This window comes from Otolemur garnettii, unplaced genomic scaffold (genome assembly GCF_000181295.1).
Source record: "Otolemur garnettii isolate 467f Iridium unplaced genomic scaffold, OtoGar3 scaffold00184, whole genome shotgun sequence".
Classification (NCBI taxonomy): domain Eukaryota; kingdom Metazoa; phylum Chordata; class Mammalia; order Primates; family Galagidae; genus Otolemur; species Otolemur garnettii.
This window is the reverse complement of record NW_003852579.1, coordinates 2,952,537-2,959,590: the sequence shown is the minus strand read 5'-3', so window position 1 is coordinate 2,959,590 and position 7,054 is coordinate 2,952,537.

Below are 7,054 nucleotides of genomic sequence, written 5' to 3'. Positions count from 1 at the left end.
GGGGGAGCCCCGGCGCCCCCGCACCAAGGGTCCCGGAAGTACGAGGCTGAGGGGCGAGGAGGGGCCTGAGCGCCTCTGGACTGAGAGGCTCCGGCGCCCAGGACCCCGGGGAGGGGTCCGGGGAGCCTAGGGCATCCTTAAAGGCGGGTCCGCGGAGCACCGGGCCCTTAGATGAGGAGCTGCACTGAGGCCTGGGGCCCTCTCGGGGGGAGGAGGCGATAGGTGGGGGAAGCCAGGATGCCGTCCCGGGAGGAGACCTTCGGAACCTGGGCGGGGGGAGCAGAGAGTGGGTCCTACTGAATGCAGGAGAGTCCAGGCTTCACCTGAGAGGCGCGTTTATGGCCTTGGCCATTCAGTCTAGGGGAAAAGAGGCAGGTTGTTTTCCAAAGGCCACGGGGACAAGGAACAGGAACTCCAAAGGAAAATGTGCAGACCTTTGGGCTTCCTGTAAGTGAGGGGGTGGTATGAAGACTCCTAAAGCCTCCTGGAGTAGTTGAGAAAGGTCCAGAATTGAGGCGATGAAAGAGATTTGAGTACCTCTTGATCTATAGGTAGAGAACAAGATAATCCTTTTTGTCAGGGGATGGGGAAACCTATCTTTAAGAACTGGAGAGAAGATAATTGAGGAAAGTAGCTTAGGGTACTGCTTTCAGAAATGACAGGGGGATCGTCCAGGTGTCCTGTGCTTGAGGACCAGGAAAGAGAGGGGCAGAATCTTACCTGAAGGTCTTGGAGAGCGATCTGCCAGACTAAGGCGAGTCAAGCCTTGACCTAGGGATCAGATTAAAGCTTGGCTGCCAAAGGAGCACTAGGAGCCCTGAATTCTCTCAAGATGAGAGAAATCTCAAGGCCACTTCCTAGTATACACAAGAGGGGCCTTGATTGGCCTCTAGGAAAACCAAGCAATGGGGTTTTCCTCCTTACCTGGAGAATCGGGAAAAAGGAATATCAAATAATTCTCGTTTTAGAGAGAGTTCTTCCCTCTTTGCTAATATGTGGTAGCTGCCAAAGTGCATTTGAGGGATTTTTTGCAATTGAGTTAGACTGTCTCTCATAATTTGACAGTCTTATCAAGTATGTACGTTTAATGTCTACTGACTGAAATGGTGACTTTTTCATTCATCCTTAACTTCAGCAAGCACACTGAATAACTTTTTCTCAACTTCAAAGCGTTAACTGGGGCTTTTTTTTTTTTTAATAAAGCGTCCCTTGCCCTGGCCTCAGCCTAGCTCACAGCAACCTCAAACTACTAGGTTTAAACAATCCTGCCTCAGCTTCCTGAGTAGCTGGACTACAGGCCTCTACCATAAAACCCAGTTAATTTTTCTATTTTTAGTAGAGATAGGTCTTGCTCTTGGCTCAGGCTGGTCTCCCAACTCCTGAGCTCAAGCAATCCTCTTACATTGGCCTCCCAGAGTGCTAGGATTACAGGCAGGAGCCACCTGCTCCAGCCTAATTGGGGTTTTATTTTGGTCTTTCCTTAAGCAGAAGTCCCCTTGACTGTAGTGGGATGATTCTCCAAAGAACTCTTTTATCCTATCACTTCCTCAAATATCTACAGAGTAGTCTCCAATCTGTGACTTATCCAGAAGTTCATTTATTTTGGATGTTTCTGTCAGAATTTCTGTGTAGTTTACTTGTTGTCTTCATCACATCTGATAGCACTCTAGATCACCAACTAAATACTTGAGAAAAATAAAGAAGGGGGGCGGCGCCTGTAGCTAAGTGGGTAGGGTACTGGCCACATACACCAAGGCTGGCGGGTTCGAACCCAGCCCAGGCCAGCTAAACAACAATGACAACCGCAACAAAAAAATAGATGGCTGTAGTCCCAGCTACTTGGGAGGCTGAGGCAAGAGAATCACTTAAGCCCAAGAGTTTGAGGTTGCTGTGAGCTGTGTGATGCCACGGCACTCTACCCAGGGTGACAGCTTGAGACTCTCTCTCAAAAAAAAAGGGCAGGTTTCTGTGTGATCCTTATAATGCCATGGTGCTCAACCCCTGGGCAACAGCATGACGCTTTGTCTCAAAGAAAGAAAGAAGTGGGTGGAAATCAAGGAGTTTTTACTTCAAGCAATAATAAAGTTTTAACTTGAACATTAAGAAAACAGTCTACAAAAGTTACAAAAGTGTGTATATAATAAATACATATTGGGTTAGAAAACTTTAAAATATCTAGTATTCCTTTTCAAGTACCAGTTCCAATGACCCTACAATCATGTGACACTTGTGTTTACTTCAAACATATCATCTTGCCATAATTTAGACATTGGGTTTTAGGACACACAAAAATGAATTTAGAGTAAATCAGACATCATTCATTTGTTTTCTGATAGCTTATGTGGGCAGCAATATGCTTAGTTTCAAGGTGTCTTTTCTGTCTTTGAAAATAATTGTTAATTCTTAAACTTTTCATATAAATTTGACATGTTTCCTTTATGTGTGTTGACTTAGAATTACAGAGGTGTTGTGTGAATCCACAATGAATACTTTTAAGGCTTCTATGAAATACTCAAAGGATCAACTCGCTCATCAAGCCTCTGGAGTATTTGTTGCTATAAACAAATACTCCAGCTCAGAGATGGCCTTGCATTCAGCTAGTGTAGTCTGTAGGGATGGTTTCAGGTAACTTCACATGGAATATGGTATTTAGGGTAATGAGAATACTCAACCCAACTTGCTTCTCTAAAGAAAAAGAATTACCATGTTGAGTCAGACCTGGTTATAATTATCCTCTGATAAACTCTCAGAGGACTAGAGAATCAGCTAGAACATTCCTCTTGGGTTCTAAAGGGTGGGAAGGATAAGGAGTAAAATATGAGTTCCTATTGAGGGAAGGTATCAATCAAGAAGTTAGTCAACCACTTATTCCGATGTTATAGAAGGGACTCAGCCTTAGGGTAGAAGGTTGAAATTAGAAGCATCCTTCTAATTGTGCTTCTGTAACCATTCCATCACCCATTAATTTGCTCAAGCTATTACAGGTTGAGCATCACTGATCTGAAAATCTGAACTCCAAAATACTTAAAAATCTAAAAATTTGAGTGCTGACATGATGCTACATGTGGAAAATTTCACACATAGTACTTAACACAAACTTTGATTCATGCACAAAATTATTTAAAATATAGGTTTTTTGTTTGTTTGTTTGTTTTGAGACAGAGTTTGACTTTGTTGCCCTTGGTAGTGTGCTATGGCAGCATAGTTCATGGCAACCTCAAACTCTGGGGCTCAAGTGATCCTCTTGGCTCAGCCTTCCAATTAGCTGGGACTACAGGTACCCACCATGATGCCTGGGTGACGTTGGTCTCCTGAACTCAAGGAGTCCATCTGCCTCAGCCTCCTAGAATGCTAGGCTTACAGGCATGAGCCACTGTGCCAGACCTTATTTAAAATATTATATAAAATGACCTCAGGTGGGTGGTGCCTATGGCTCAGTGAGTAGGGTGTTGGCCCCATATACTAAGGGTGGTGAGTTCAAACCCAGCCCTGGCCAAACTGCAACAACAAAAAAATAATAAAAATTAAAAATAAATTTTAAAAAGTTTAAAAAATGACCTCAGGCTATTTGTGGAAGGTATATATAAAACATAAATTTTATTGTTTTTAATTAATTAATTTGGAGACAGAGTCTTACTCTGTGCCCAGGGTAGAGTGCCATAGTGTCCTGGCTCTCAGCAACCTGAAACTCTTGGTCAAAGGAGATTCCTTTGTCTCTAAGTAGCTGGGACTACAGGTACAGAGTTTGAGGCCAGCCTGAGCAAAAGAGAGACCCCCATCTTTACCAATAAATACAAAAATTAGCCGGGCATAGTGGCTCACACCTATAATCCTAGCACTCTGGAAGGCTGAGATGGTGAAACTAACCACCACGCCCGGCTAGTTTTTCTATTTTTAGTAGAGATAGGGGTTTCACTTTTGCTCAGACTGTTTTTGAACTCCTGAGTTTAAGCAATCCACCCGTCCAGGGCTCCCAGAGTGCTAGAATTGCAGCCGTGAGCCACCGAGCCCGCCCATGAATGAATTTTATGTTTAGACTTGGTACCATCTCCAAGATACCTCATTTTATATATATGCAAATATTCCAGAATTTGAAAAAATATGAAATTCAAAACACTTCTGGTCTCAGATAAGGATTATTCAACTTGTGATTATTACTGTTATTATTTTTGGTGACAGGGTCTCAGTCTATCACCTAGCAAGAGTGTAGTGGCATTATAGTTCACTGCAACCTCAAACTCCTGGGTTGGGGTGATGCTCCTGCTTCACCTTTCTGAGTACCTGTAACTATAGGTACAGGCCATCATGCCCAGCTGATTTCTTTTATTTTCAGTAGAGATGGGATCTCACTCTTCTCAGGCTGGTCTGGTTATTTTTAGAGATGGGGTTTGGCTTTTGCTGTGGCTGGTCTCAAAACTCCTGAGCTCAAGGAGTTGTCCTGCCTGGGCCTCCCAGAGGTGATTTATGTCTATAATCCCAGCACTGTAGGAGGCCCAAGAGTGCTAGGATTACAGGATGATTACACTATGCCCAGCCTCAACCTGTAATTTTTTTTTTAGAGACAGAGCCTTACTTTGTCGCCCTCGGTAGAGTGCTGTTGTGTCATAGCTCACAGCAACCTCCAGCTCTTGGGCTTAGGCAATTCTCTTGCCTCAGACTCCTGAGTAGCTGGGACTACAGGCGCCCACCACAATGCCTGGCTATTTTTTTTGTTGCAGTTTGGCTGGGGTCAGGTTCAAACCTACCACCCTTGGTATATGGAGGCGGTGCCTCGTTTTTTGTTGTTGTTGTTGTTGTTGTTTGAGACAGAGTCTCAAGCTGTCACCCTGGGTAAAGTGCCATGGCATCACACAGTTCATAGCAAACTCAAACTCTTGGGCTTAAGTGATTCTCTTGCCTCAGCCTCCCAAGTAGCTGGGACTACTGGTGCCTGCCACAATGCCCAGTTATTTTTTTTGTTGTTGCAATTGTCATTGTTTTAGCTGCTGTGGGCTGGGTTCCAACCTGCCAGCCTCGGCCTCCCAGAGTGCTAGGATTATAGGTGTGAGCCACTGTGCCTGGCTAATTTTTGTATTTATTTGTAAAGATGGGATCTCTCTTTAGCTCAGGCTGGCCTCAAACTCCTGAGCTCAAGAGATTCTCCTGCCTTAGCCTCCCAGAGTGCTAGGATTACAGGTGTGAGTCACTGCACCTGCCAGAACATAACCACAGCTAATAGCAACAGAAACTCTGAAGGAGTTTTAAGTGAAGAAATGTCCTATGGTCTTTTGTCAATCAGTTTAGCTGCTCAGTGGACAGCAGTTGGAGGAGAGCAGACCTGAGATTAAGGTACTGATGAAAAGCAGTGGCTCAAGAAGTAGGGTGCCAGCCTCATATACTGGAGGTAGTGGGTTCAGGCCTGGCCCCGGCCAAAACTGTAAAAAAAAAAAAAAAAAAGAAAGAAAGAAAAGAAAAGCAGCTGCAGAAATCTAGGTACCCGAGTGTGGTTGACCAGAACGTGGTGGTGGTGGCACAAATAGAGAATGGGAGGGTGATTAAAAGAGATACATTGGTGTCAAAAGGGATAGGATTTGGTGGTTGATTTGATTTAAAAAGAAAAGAAAGCTCATGCTTAAAATTCTAGCACTCTGGGAGGTCAAGATGGAGGACTGCTTGAGGCTAGTTGTTTGAGAACAGCCTGAGCAAGAGTAAGGCCTCATCAATACAAAAAATAAAAAATTAGGCGGGTGTGGTGGCTTCTGCCCGTATTTCCAGGTACATGGGAGGCTGGGGCAGGAGGGTCACTGGAGCCCAGGAGTTCTAGGAGTTCAAGGCTGCAAGATATGATGAGGCCACTGCACTCCAGCCATAAAATAAGGCTGAATGTGGTGGCTCACTCCTTTAATTCTAGCAATCTGGGAGGCCTGGATGGGTGGATTGCCCATAATCCTAGCACTCTGGGAGGCTCAGGCAGGACAACTCCTTGAGCTCAGGAGCTCGAGATCAGCCAGTTCAAAATCAGCCTGAGCAAGAGCAAGACCCCATCTCTACTAAAAATAGAAAAAACTAGGTGGGCGTCATGGTGGGAACCTGCAGTCCCAGCTACTTGGGAGGCTGAAGCAAGAGGATTGCTTGAGCCCATGAGTTTGAGGTTGCTGTGAGGTATGATCCCACGGCACTTTACCCAGGGTGACAGAGTGAGGCTCTGTCTCAAAATAAATAAGTAAAATAAAATAGCAAAGAAAGAGAGGAAGAAAGAAAAGAAGGAGAGGAGTTAAAAATAACTTTTTAGGTTCTAGCTTGATGGAGGTCACCACCATTTACTAACCCAAGAAACATAGGAGCAGGTTTGAGAGGAAACATGAGTTCAGTTTAATGTGCCTGCAAGACATTGTAGAGGTTGTTGGCTTATAGAATATAGAATTCAGGAAAAAAGTTTAAATGTGAGAATCCTAAAGTACAGAAATAGAAGGCAGACAGGAGGAATTTTAACTAGGTCATACACAAACAAAAATTAAACGAACCAACATATATCATTGCCTAAGATGAGCAGAGCTGTGGGAGGCACTAGATTTTTCAATAAGATGCAGTACCTCTTCACAGAAAGTGTAGTGCAGTTATGGAGATAAATGTTCAATTAACTGCAATACAGGGCACAGTGTGTAAACACAAGGAGAGATGTACAAATCAGGTGTTAAATGCAGAAGTGGGTAGGTGGAGGAATAGACTTTGAACTATACCATTTTGAGAGAAAGACATTTTAGGTTTCAGGTTTAGGGAATAACAAAGGTTGGCTGGGTGCAGTGATTTATGTCTATAATCCCAGCACTATAGCAGGCCCAAGGCCTGAGGAATAAGTTTGCTCAGGATTCAAGATCAACCTGGGCAACATAGCAGGACCTTGTCTCTACAAGAAAGAAAAAAATCAGCCAGGCATGGTAGTATGTACCTGTAGTCTAGCTACTCGGGAGGCTGAGGCAGGAGGATTGCTTAAGCCAGGAGTTTGAGGCTGCAGTGAGCTATGATGAGCCTGGTGTAGTGGCTCATGGCTGTAGGAGGCGGAGGTGGGTGGATC